This window comes from Rousettus aegyptiacus, unplaced genomic scaffold, assembly GCF_014176215.1.
Source record: "Rousettus aegyptiacus isolate mRouAeg1 unplaced genomic scaffold, mRouAeg1.p scaffold_m13_p_13, whole genome shotgun sequence".
In the NCBI taxonomy this organism is placed as follows: domain Eukaryota; kingdom Metazoa; phylum Chordata; class Mammalia; order Chiroptera; family Pteropodidae; genus Rousettus; species Rousettus aegyptiacus.
In genome coordinates, this window is record NW_023416288.1 from 61485414 (window position 1) to 61498859 (window position 13446).

The 13446-nt window shown below is 39.7% G+C and overlaps 1 long non-coding RNA gene across 11 annotated transcripts in view; it reads left to right on the forward strand.

Annotated features, from left to right (window-relative positions):
• LOC107512825 overlaps window positions 1-13446 on the forward strand; it is a 187055-nt gene that overhangs the window by 93475 nt on the left and 80134 nt on the right. For all 11 annotated transcript variants that reach the window (XR_001597400.2, XR_004954106.1, XR_001597397.2 and 8 more), the window contains one exon: window positions 3931-3979. This is a non-coding gene — a long non-coding RNA (uncharacterized LOC107512825). The remainder of the gene's footprint in view (window positions 1-3930; window positions 3980-13446) is intronic.

The window sequence follows — 13446 nt, forward strand, 5'->3', positions numbered from 1 at the left end:
ACAACTCCAGTGGGTGATAACAGCGCCTGATTCACAGGGACGATTTACCTGTCTGAACACACTTTGAGAAAAGCTGAACAAATAAGTCATGTCAGCTTCAGGTATTAAATGTCAAGGATCGGAGTTTAATTTAGTTTGCAGCTGGAGACCAGGACAACGGATAATGTTTGACTAAACAGCAACGTTCTGTTTGCGGGAGGATAGGCGTTTGTTTATTGTACAAATGAGGCGTTCTGTGGCTTGAGGATAGTAAGTGAGGGGCTGTTTTTCTGTGCTGGGGCAAGTGGAATCCATGAGGACAGTTGCAGGTAATGATGTCCCCCTAGTCTCCCCACCCCCCACCCCTTATTAACCAACAAAGCAGAGAATAAAAAGGATACTTTATTTTTTTAGACTTCCATCATATCCATTTTTTACTTGACATCATGTGATCGTCAAGGGGTTTTCAAGGAAAAGGGTCTGTTCAGAAAAGCGTGGCTTATTTAGCGATGGGCCAGGCAGTCCCTCTGGGCCGAACTCAGACCAGCACTGCTGACAAATGTCCGGGTAAGATTTTATACTGACCTAAGCCTTACTTGAGAAGAATACCTCTGTTTGGGGATTATCCTGTTGTACATCACTAGATTTCAAGTGGAAAACCTTTTGTTAAGTAGCATCATTAACTGTCATGGTAACACATGTAGAAAGGTCTTTCGCCGTACCTAAGGAAGCCTTTTATTTTCAAACTAAACAAAAAATACTAACATACAGTGATGCCTAGTATATAGCAAGTACTTGTAGGTTTAGTTTTTTTTATAATGTGATGCAAAGAATTTTTGATCTATTCCACTGTGATGATTGGTATATTCTCTATAGATAAAAACCCACTAATTTTTCTTTTGTAAAGGTAATAATTAAAAAAAAAAAAACCCTTTGAGTGATACAAAGATGATGAAGAGTACTAAATTAGAGTTAATCCCAGGGCATTTCCTTCAGGTTCCGTGGAGAACCCATCAACTTCGTAGAAGCACTGTCGCTCCATTAGAGTCCAAGCCACCGTACTCTCTTACCCGGATTGTTCCAGTCACCCAGTAACCAGTCCTGCTGCCGCCTCCCTTGCCCTCTTCAGTCCGTTCTCAACACAGCAGCTGGATCACATTTGTCTCTGCCCCGAACAACTCAGTTATGTACCGCGACTCTTGGAATAAAAGTTCAAGGCCTTATAGTGCCCTGAGAAGCCCATCACTTATCTCTCTGGCCCCACATCCTACTACTACTGTCTCCCTTGCGTGGCCTAGGTCAGAAAGCCCGTGTCCTAGGTCAGACAGGCCACACTTCTGCCTCAGGGCCTTTGCACTTGCTGACCCCACAGTTTCTTGCTATCTTTTTAAAGCTATCTATATGACTCTTCCCCCAAACTTCCTTCGGGTCTTTACTCATATGTCAATTTCCTAGTGAAGCTTTCCTTGACCAAACTATTTGAAATTTAACACCCTCCCACACACATACCTGATGTATTTTATATTTTACTTAACGTATGTTCATTCTCGGTCTCCTGGAATGTTGCCTCTTTGAGAAGAGAGGGTTTTGTCTTGTTGAGCGTGCGTCCACAGCACCCAGAACAGTGCATCATGTAAGTGGACTGAAACGTTAGGAGAACGTCTTTAAGATGTTAACCACAGCTGTGAGCCATTTCGAACAGTCTACGTAGTAAGCTAGGGAATGCTGATTAGTCGTTGATTAGTAAGGCAGATGGGAGGAGAACACAGGCAGTGCACAGCAGGGCTCCCGTGCGCCACGCCTGCAGAGTCGGGCCCGGGGGGGAGGAGGAGGCGCAGTGTACGGAGCCGTCTTCGGGGATCTTCACGCCTTCCCGCTGTCGGCCCCTTAGTTGGGCAGCATCCCACAGCAAGCTCACAAGTCTTCCGTGTCGCCCTCCTCTGAGGGCCTGCTGCTGTGTGTGTGTGTGTGTGTGTGTGTGTGTTGTCTCATTTACCAGTGTTGTCTCATCAAGGGCTTCCTTTGGCCGCAATTTATGTTTTCCTTTTTGTTTATCGCGTTTCTTAGTAACCCACTGCCACAAGTTCTCGTTGCAGAGCAGAGTTGCTACCAAATGTATCTTGAACTTTGTGCTATTTCTCTCTTAGTATCTTAAGATTTATTTTTGCCATAGAAGTCTAGGAAGCAAAAAAGTTACAGAAGTGAATATAGACAGAGCTCATTTAATTATTGGCACCCCAGGGTGGGAGGGCACGTTGGGGAGGATGGAACACACTCAGGGAGTGTGTTCTACCTGGAAGGATTATCTGTTTTGGTGATGGATGCAACAGAGTCTAATAGCTCAAAGCCACCTCTCATTCAATAAAACGTCTCTTGAATTCTCTGTCATACAGTGTGCTAACAAAATGAGCACAGTGTCCAATCTTATGGGGCTTCTTATAGTTTAGTGAAAGAGATAAATGTAGATTAAATAATCACAGAAACATGTGATTATAAACTGTGGTATGTGCTACAAAGGAGAAGACCAAGGCGCTATGGGAGCTCTGTCCTAGTCTTGGGGTCATGTGACATTTGAGCTAGCATCTGCAGGTTGCTAGGCATGGGTGTGCTTTGCGGGGAAGGGGCAGAGTGTGTGCATTCACTTGCAGACTGAGGAAATGAGGTGTGCAAAATCCGTGAGGTGTTGAAGGATTTTGTGCGTTAACAGGAGTAAAAGGAGACCAGAGTAGCTGAAGTATGAGGATGACACGAGAGTGGTACGTGGAGGGGCCGGAGAGTGAGCAGGGCCGGAGTTGGCATGTACAGTCAGCTCGGCGTATTTACTGTAAGACCAGTGCAGGGCGTTAAAGGGGTTTCGGTAGGGCAGAGCCGCAATCTGTTTTCTGTTTTTAAATGTTTGCTTTGGGCACGTTGTGGATAACAGACCGGAAGGGAGAAAGAGTGGGAGCTGGAGAAACAGCTGGAAGTGTTATGTCCGAGAGAAGGGCGACGGCAGCTTGGGCCAGGACGGTGATGGGAGAGGAGGCAGGAGAACACTTGTCTGGAGAGAGAGAATGTTGGAGGATGTCGGCATCTAGATTGTGATTGCTCTGACGTGCTCACTGAACAATCTGCTATTAACTTGGCTTGGTCTTTAGCCTGCCTAGAAGGTGCCTTTACCTGGGATTTCAGGAAATATTTTCATTGGCTAAAGAAATATGAATACATCGGTCAGGCTGGATGAAGCAAGTGTCCAAGGCTGACAGTTATATTTTTCCTTGTAAATGAATACATAGGTGTTATGGTTTTATACGCCAACCTCTTGTGAGCTTGGGAGCATAAGTGAGTATTGATAAACATGATCTTTTCTGGAACTTTAGTGAAATAGACTTCAGGAGCCAGCATAGTCGAGGGACAGAACCTAGACATCACGAATTCCCTGAGGTCACTGTCACCTGGTGGAGACTCTCTGAACAGCAACCTTTCCTAGGCAACACCATCTTTTTGGATGATGCTATTCCATGATCTTTAAAAAAAAAAAAAAAATTAACAAACCTATTATAGCAACATCCACCCATTGTGTCTATCTTTAGAACAGCAATTATTTCACTCAGTGGGGAAAGGTGCTGCCCACCTAGAAAAGCACCTCAGAGACGGTTTGAGAAGGCATGTGAGACGCAGAGGGATTCAGAGACGAGAAGAATTATTTCTCTGTGCACGTTTTTCTTATGGCATGTTGATTTCTTTAGAAACCACAAGGTAATTTGTGTTCCAAGTCTCTCGTCGTCTGTACATATAGTGATATTGTCTTAATGGGTCTAATCAGGAACTCAGTAAAGTTAGGCAGCTAAAATAATTGAAGTTCCATGAAGCCCTTTTGGCACTCTTGAGTTCAGGAGATATTTAATAATGATATAAAACGAGTGTGCATTTGTGACTAATCACTAAGAATATTCTCCTCATCTTTTGCAGGAAAAAAAATTGAAGAAACAAAGATACAACAGGATTAACTGCTGCACAGGTAACTGAAATCGGCAGGGGTTGAATATACATTGGTTAAATGAGTTATAATATTTGTGAAGTCTTCAGAAGAGCAACTGTCACATAGTAAATACTACATAATGGTTTGCTATTATTAAGTTCTTTTCAGTGTAGCTGAGCCCAAAACAAATGAGTCACACAACCCAAAACTGCCCGACAAAAACAAACCGTTTGCTCCTAATACAGGTGCAAACGTCACTGGCAGATCTGCCGTCGTCTGCGTGACCTGGGACAGTGGCCTGAGCAACTTAATTTCTTAGTCTTTGAGCACTCTGAGAACTTGAACTCCTACTCGGTTTTAGTTTTGAGCACTCATTCATGATGACCTTTAGAAGTGTCAGATGAGTGTCAAGGTTTTGAAACAAAACAAGCTCCTTTAAAATTCTTGAAGAAATTGTTCTCTATCATTTGAGGGAAATGGCTCACTTTCCAGGTCGCCACTGAAATAGCTCATGGGTAGTGAAAAAAGCGAGGATGGCTTTAAGGACAGTGTTCACATTTTCCGATGATGGCCGGTGATAACTTGGAATAAGAAGTTTTACACTGTTGACCCTGCCTGGGTGCTAACTTTTATGTCATGAAACTGTTGGTGTTACTGAGACGTACTGACGCATTCAACAAACACTAATTTTAGGGGCCGTGTTATGTACCACGTACCATGCTTGGCATTGAGATTGCAAAGTTGAACCTGTCACTTTCCTCCTCACCCATCCCATCTCTCTGGATAAAAAAGGCACCAACCCCTGCCTTTTTTACCTGGCTGCGGGGAGACTTGGATCTCGTGGCCAGACCGATGCTCAGGACCCCACCTTTCCTCTCCAACTCCTCCGTCTCCCCTAGTTCCTCTCCCTCAACACCTTAGTGGTATTCATGGTGCGGAGAAAACACCCTGGGTGGGGCCCACAGTCTGATTCATAAAGTTAGATGTTTCTCTAGTTGGCATTCATATTGTATCTTTCTCTCCGCCCGTCCCCCCCCCCCCCCGACTTCTTTTTCATCATTTACAGAGTTTATTTTCAATGCTCCGTCGTTTTCTGTTTTACCATGTTTTTCTTCTGGGACTTTGGAAGTGACTTTTCTATTTGGCAGCATTACAGATGACGTTATTAACTTGAGAGAGGCGGGCACTGGTGGTGTACTCAGTATATCTGAGCATTTCAGAGCTTTTTATTGGAACCCACAGGAAGAAATCCACGTTACATTAGAGCCCAGCACACACATCTGTACCTGTGCTGTGCGGGTTCCTGAAATAACACCTTCACTCTATGTGAGTCGTGATAGTTTTCTAAGTCTATTATAGTCTATCATTTTTCATTTCTTGTTTTTTCTTTTTTCCCTCCTATTTTTTTTTTAAATTTTAAAAAAATTTTTTCAATTACAGTTGGCATACAGTATGAGTTTTAGGTGTATAACATGGTGATCAGACATGGACGTAACTTACGAGTTGACCACCTGCTAAGTCTAGTACTCGTCTAACACCCTTCATGGTTGTTAACGGTTTTATTGACTGTATTTCTTGTGCTCTACTTTACATGTCCATGACTGTTTTTATCTCTTCTTTTTGAATCTTGTCATAATGAATTTCATGACCTGCTAGTCTGGAATACTTTGACAAACTTGTAATATTTTTATGCTGTGCTAGAGACACATGCTTTCTTGTCTTTCTCTCCATTTTCTGAAGTAATGTGACCAAGTCTTTATTATGCATAAAAATCCCTTCCAGCCTGTGTTACCTTAATTTTTATGTGCAAACTTTCTCCTTCCTTTTGTGACTAAACTTCTGTTTCTGTTTTTTTGACATATCATTCACTCATCAACTATTTTTTTCTATTTAAACTTTAACATTTCTCTTCTGGCCAATAGCCAAGAATCATTTTATTTACCATTTTGAATGAAATGGATTCTTGCATATTTTAAGTATAATTTTCCAAAAAATAACTTATTTTTCATTAAATTCCTATATATTTTTTAGATACACATATTCAATTTCTCAGAAATAGAACTATTTTGATGGTCTGATCTCCCACTTCAGGCCCTTCCTGGTCCAGGGGTCACAGAATTACAGTAATTGGAGAAGGGGGTCGTCTGTACCTCCTTGGTTGGTGTCATGGGCTGCATAGAGACACCTGCTGGCCCAAATGCAGTATTGCATTTTCTATCCTGAAGTCCGTCATTTTTAGGACCTTAAACTTTCATACTACACAGGTAAGCTTGAATATTGGAATGCGTTGAAGTCACACCTAATCTCAAGCATTTTTACAGTTTCTAGCTCAACATATAATGAACTGAAATGAATTCATACCATATCACCTATTCGAGAAGTTGATATCCAGTGGGGGAAAAGGATGTCACAGTAAAACTTGATTCATTACTTTCATGTACTCTTAATGAGGCTACAAAATAATCATTTAATAGAGCACCCAACAAGCCAGGATCCAATTTAAACTTTTAGAAATGATGATGCACTCTGCCAAGAGAGTTAAGAACTTAAGTTTTAAACTCGAGTTTGCAGCTCGGTTTATTACATGAGAAGTATGTTTTGTTCTAGCTATAAGTCTAGTTTTGGAAAAAGCAAGAATCTAAAATCTATTGTTTATTTTGAAGCCCTAATTAGAATATCATAGTGACTTCTGTGTAATGCTTATTTTAGCAAAATTCTCACTGATTTCAGAGGCAAGTTTATTTATAAAACATATACATTTAAGATTACTCAGTGCATAAAACAAATTATAAAGATTATAATGTGCAAAACAAAACTAAACTAATATTCACCTGTCTTTGAGGAATATTTCTTAGGTTTCATAAGCAGTAAATGAGACAGCATTCCCCAGTTTTCTGTCCTTGTTTACTTATAGCACACAGTACATGCCTGGAAGCCAAGAGGAAAACTCTGTAAGGTGTGTGTTAGTCCTGTTAACCGATAACTTTGAGAGAATAAGGAAGAGAGCACTAGATCCATGCCCCCTGCTATGACTCCATCAGAATTTACTGCTGCTTCCCTTTATTTCAAAAGGTAAACTAAGTAGTATAGGACAAGGTTATACTGGCTTCAGAGAATGGCAGAGCCGAAAAGGATGTTATTAATTGTTAAAGAGGACAAATTATGACCGAAATCTAAACAGTATTTGGGAATATAAAATACTGTGTTTGAGTTTAATAAGCCCAAACAAAGAGAGCAACAAGTATTTTTAAAAGTATTGCATACTTGTTCAATTTTCCTGGCCATTTCCTTTATTTGCTGTGAAGGGAAACATGTGAAAATAGGAACTATTATTCTTTTAATCAAGGCACCTAGATTGATCATGAAAAGCATGAGAAGTCACATCAGGTAGCCAAGTACTTCTTTTAAAAGCATGAATAAAAGAATAAGAAGACAGTAAACAACAAGATTTTAAACAGCGTGTTATGAGTTGCTAGTTTTGAGCTTCAATGTTTAATAATACTAAAGTCTAAGTGTTTATGTTGTTGTCGTGAAATAAGATAAAAAAATGCTTGGTTCTTTTTAAGTGCTCAATTCATAGGAGCTACTTTTATTGCCATGTGTAGAAATACTCATGGTACTTAGGGATGGATTTGTTTTGATCTAGCCTATATATTTTTGTGATAATTTGTATGGCAGAGAAAACAATACTGTTAATAGCATTTACCGTGTCTGAAGTGCCAAGCATTGGGTGAAGGATATGAGGGCAGATACTGGTGTCATTCAGTTATACAGAATGTGCATGAGAGAAGGAAGCTTAGTCGGGTTCGTGTGTGAGGGATCTCAGTTAGAGGAGCCCTGCTGGGAATCAGCGATAACCATGGTCTCATCAGAACCATATGCTATTTGGCTCCAAATACTGTTGCTGCCAACATTTAAAGCTCTAAAAAAAAGAAGCTTTTGATTTTACATTGTTAATGAGCTGTGATTGCCACACAAGGAAAATACTACTTATTAAAAGAGAGGGAGTTTTAATAGAAAAAAAAAACCTTAAACTTTTCTAAATTTGAAGCATTACTAATTGCTAAATATTTTTAAGTAACTATTTTCAATTTATAGTCTACTGTTTAATTCAGGATAGCGTCCCATATGTATCTCTCTGTATATCATGTTGAAAGAAGCATTCCCCTTTAAAATCTGTGTAACCAACATGAGTATCTGAGTATATTTCCTGAATATCTGGCATTTTCAGTTGGACCTTTGAGGCAGATAGATTCCAAAGGATTTCAGTTTTTGGGTATGTCTACATCAATAATTGGGACAAAATAAATCTGGCACCTCTGAAGGGGCAAATTAATATATGTGTATAACTCATTTTCAATTTACCACCTTAATGGAAAGGAACAATAGCACGGGTAATCCAAAGTTTTCCTCTCACAGGAACTTATGCTCTCGTTTAGTTTTGGCTTTGTATTCTTTGATTTCTGAAGTTCACAGCAGCTTGCAGTGGGTTTGGAAGTGGCTCAACATGCATTTGTGAATGAGGCCTATTTCTGTAATTTAGACTATGTCGCTGATGTCGGCAGAGGTTAGAATTAATACATGGGGAGTTTATTATGTCTCCATTGCAGATTCTAATTCATTTCCTATTCTTAAAGCTGTGAATGTCCAGGACTCCGCAGGCAGTTAACCCTTGAATCTGTGTTGACAAGCCCACCTATCTCCCCTCCCCCACGCTGTTCCCATTTTTTTTTTTTTTTTTTTGGTGAAATTAGGATTAAGATCAAAGATACTTGAAGTGGGAAATAAGTCACAAAATAATTTAAATTTCAGCATTTGAATTTCAAATTGAAAGGAAGGTGAGAGGGCATTTGCCTTAACCTTTTCAATGGACAGATAAGGAAACAGTTTCTGAGAGTCGATTCGACTTGCAGAAGGCCACGGAGCTGTTAACGGGACAAACTGATACCAACAGGTAGATAGTATTTATTCAGCCAGAAGTTCTAATGGATTTTTTTTCATCTTTATTGTGGTTTAATTGACAAGTAATATTGTAAAATACTTAAAGTACAACAGATGATATGATACACATGTACAGTGTGAAAGGGCTCCTTCCCCTTTAATAATTTTCAAAAATGAATATTAAACCTCAGTCTCGACTTTCTGTTGTTGTTTTTTAACACACTAGTTGGAAAGTGTGTGTCTTAGCAAACTGGTAGTGGAAAGCAAAGCCTACTCATTCATACCCAGTGCACTGTTTTTTCCATTCCACTAGATTGGGGGCCGCCTGACATGTGCACAGATAGGAAAAAAAGAGAGGCCCAACTTTTGCCTCAGTAACAAATGAAGGTTTTATGGGACAATTTTTAAACCTGAACCGCTTCCTTTTCTGACCTTTCCTTGAGAAGTTTCATGTCTTTCTCAGCTGGGTGTATCCGTCTTCAACCCAGGAAAGAGCACCCCTAATTCCTATATTCTAGGGAGGCCTCTGGCAGATTCCCTCAATAAACAAAATGCTCCTGTTTAGGTTATTATCCACATGACTTCGACTGGAAGGAAGGCAGTTTCAGTGCTGGCCATTAACTTCTAATATGAGTGCATCGTGCTTGGAGAGGCTGCAGTTTTACATTTGACTCCCCTCCTCCCACCCGATAAATCATTCAGCATCTCAGTTTTTAAAAATTCGATTCCCACGACCAGCTACTCCTCTCATCTGGATGACTGTCTTGAAAATGAATGCTCTTGGTTCCAAGTACAGTTAATGAAACAGGATAAATGGGCAGGAAAATGAGCATCATCACCAAAAAAAGTCCCAGTGTGTAATATCACTAGCAAAAAGTGTCATATTTGTAAAGTGCAGACATTACTATATTTTTATCCAAAAGCTGTATCTTTCTTAGAAGCTGACCCACTAGGTTGGTGCATATGTGAGTCATCCTTTTTTTTTTTAACTATAGAAAATGTCCCCCCTGACCCATGTGAAAAGTATTGGTTTTAGACCCAGTAAATACCTGGTAAAAATATAACCGTTTAATCTGACCTGGAAAAGAAGTAACCTAAATATACTTAAAAATAACCTAAAAGTAATTATGGTGATAAATAGTAAAATTATATTTCTGCCTTATAGAATGACATTGACACTGTTATGCAAACAGTTATTATACAGTCAGAAATTTTATTTTGACTCTAGCTTCTATGTATTTTTAATAAGGAATGTTAAATCATTGTCTTACTTTTAACAAGCTACTTGGAGAATGTATATGTATGCATTGTTGAAATATACTTAAGCCTCAGATTTTGTCTGTTATCTGAATATTTCATTGTATTTTGAAAGAATTATTCTAACAATTTACTTCTCTATCACAATGTACAATGCATCTTTATGCATTATATATATATATATATATATATAAAATATATATGTGTTTTTTTTTTTTTTTTGAGTTTGAAAGATACTATGTTTGGCCCCTAGGTGATTTGATGTGAAAAATTTCAAATTATATGGCCAAGTTGTAGCGGTTAGACTAAGACCTACATATTGCTTCCTTTTTGTTCCGGGATTCATTTGCACTGGCCATTTAAAATCACATTCTGTAAGAGGAAGAATAGTACTTCTTTCTCCGTAATATATATAGACGCACACAGCGTTCACTAAGCGTCTAAACAGCACTGCGTCATTTCATTACTCATAGGCCTGGTAGCTAGGAAAAGTAGCCATCCTACCAAGAATAGCATTTTGTTTTGTTTTGTGTTTTAACTTATTTTGTTTTTTAACTTTTTTAACTTAGGCCCTCTCTATAAGGCTTAAACAAATAATCTAAAGAACAAAGGTGGGCAGATTGCAGGAAAAGACATCTTTGGCACATAATTCTTTTATGTTTTTCTGAAACACGATGGTACACTTGTGACAGTGTCTGTGATACCTGTGATTTCTTTGGATCCTATTTGAAACCGGTTAGGACAGTAACGCAAGTGAGTGCAAAGAAAGAGGTCCCATTACAATCTGTGTGTCACCCAGACTGGCAGGCATCACTATGGCTACAGGAGTCACTGGTTTGTGGAGATAAGATGGAAGATGTGTCAGAAATGATGGGCTGATGTAAAAGTTCTAAGTACCAGCACCTGAGAATGAATCCTTTTTAATATATGTATGTATGTATGTTTGTATATAAATTCCCCTTCGGTGGCCGTCAGCTTATTCTCTATATCTATGGGTATGCTTCTGCTTTGTTTTGTTTATTCATTTGTCGTCGTTGTCGTCGTCTTCTTCTTCTTCTTCTTCTTCTTCTTCTTCTTCTTCTTCTTCTTCTTCTTCTTCTTCTTCTTCTTCTTCTTCTTCTTCTTCTTCTCCTTTTCTTTCTTTTCTTCTCATATATAAATGAAATCGTGTGCTATTTGTCTTTCTCTGACTTACTTCACTTGGCATAATACCCTCTAGGTCCACTCATGTTGTTACAAATGGCAAGATTTCATTTATTGCTCAGTAATAAATATTCCATTGTATGTAATTCCACATCTTCTTTGCCCATTAGCTTATAGAATAAATAAATAACATAACACACTAAGTAAATAAGTTAATAAGAGTTAGATTTATTACAGAAAAGCAGGGACCCACTCAGTCTCATTCCTACATGTTTTCCGGGGAGGGAAGAAGGAGGTGAAGTTTGAACTAATTTGCTGAGAAGCGTGTTCGGAACGCGCCCGCGGCATCAGAGCGTGAGGGAGGTTTGCTGTCTCTGGTGCAGACTGTGGCTTGTCCTTTAACAGCAGGAAGCATGAGGGTAGGCAGCAGAGCCTCCTGGTGTTAACAGCGTAAGTTTGCCTTTTCCAGTCGCCAGGTGTCTGCTTCCTCCTTTCTCTCCAGCATCACAGCCTTGCTCTCAGTTATGGGTGATAGTGGTGTTAACTGTTAAGGATACTGTACAATAAGAAGGAAGGCTCTGGATTTAGACGCCCTGGGTTCAGATACTGACTCTGCCTCTTAAGCCACTTACTTAATTTGTTAGATTCTTCATTTGTAAAACGCGTAATATTAGTATTTACCTTTATGGGGTTATCGAGAGGATCAAATGAGTTAATGACATGTAAAGGACTTAGAACACTATCAGGCACACTATACGCAACTCTGTCTTAGTTATTATTATAATATATGACCTTATTTAATTTTTTAAAAATTTCATCCTTTCTCTATAATTCCCTTGTAGGGAGAATAGACAATAAACTGGGTGAATGAGTGAATAATGACTTGCACGGTGTCTTCAGAAGTGTCGATTAGTTATGTTAATGCATCTTTGTGAGTTAGTTTCCAAGATAAGTTCGTGTAGGCAGAGCACCTACTAAATCAAATCCACACACTATCTTCCCACCTCACCTCAAGCATGATCTTTAATCTTCTTTCGTAATAAACACTTTTCCTCACGGAGAGAGTTATGTTTTACATTCTGAAATGGTACGTGCAACGCACACGCATAAATGCAACAATTTTATGAAACAATAGTTACACTAAGTGTGATGAACTCCTATTTTTCTGTTCCATTCTATTTTATTTTTATAAAAATGCTGCCTGCGGTGCATTAAATCCACTCATGGATGACTCTACAGTTTGAAAAATACTGCGTTAGAGCACTTTAACTCTTGTCTAGAAGCAAAGGACGATGCTTTGGATTATAACTCATATTCCCTTCCTTTTCATTCTCTTTGCTAACTTCCCTTGATAGCGGAACTGGAATTCACCAGCTTTAAACACACACACACACACACACACACACACACACACACACACACTTAAGTGCCACCAATCTGTTTAGTAAGGCCACAGTTTGTGTTGTCATTTAAAAGGCCTTTAACGATCACTATATTTCACGTTCACTTCTAGCTTGGAACATTCAAAATGTATAAAACTATCACTATAAGATAGGGTTTAATAATAATTTTCAGTAAACGTTTTAAGGTTAAGTAGGATAATAGTAACAGGTTTTTCAGATCACGATACCTCATTTCTTCTGCACCCCACTGCTCCGCAGTTTCATGAGGAGTTAAGAATGTCATGTAGAAAGTCATCTGTTGCTAGAACAGAGCTCTGGAGAGCTGTTGCTTTATCCCAAGCTGTCTGTAGGAGTTGGTTTGTCCCTGCTTTGGCCAGTGCTGTTTGTTTGGGAGCTTACTGCTTAGAACTGTTCATGTTCTGTGACCTGAGGCTGAACACACACCACCCACTACCCCATGCCAAGCCCTGACTCTGTTCTCATCAGCTGAGTCAACAGCCAGACCAAATAACTTCTTCTCTGAATGACCACCAGATTCTTATGAAGCGGTCCACACAAGGCCTTCCCCGATGATAACCCCTTGCTTTGCACACATTCTGTCCTTCATGTGGCTGTCACACATGGCACTCGGTCAGCCTCCCGGCCCCTCTGCAGCCCACAGCAGCCATGCTGCCCGGGCTCAAGCGGTCAGTGCGTCGGATCCAACACCGTTCTGTCTAACTTGGAACTCCAAGTATTGGATCCTCTTCTTTTCCTGCTCCC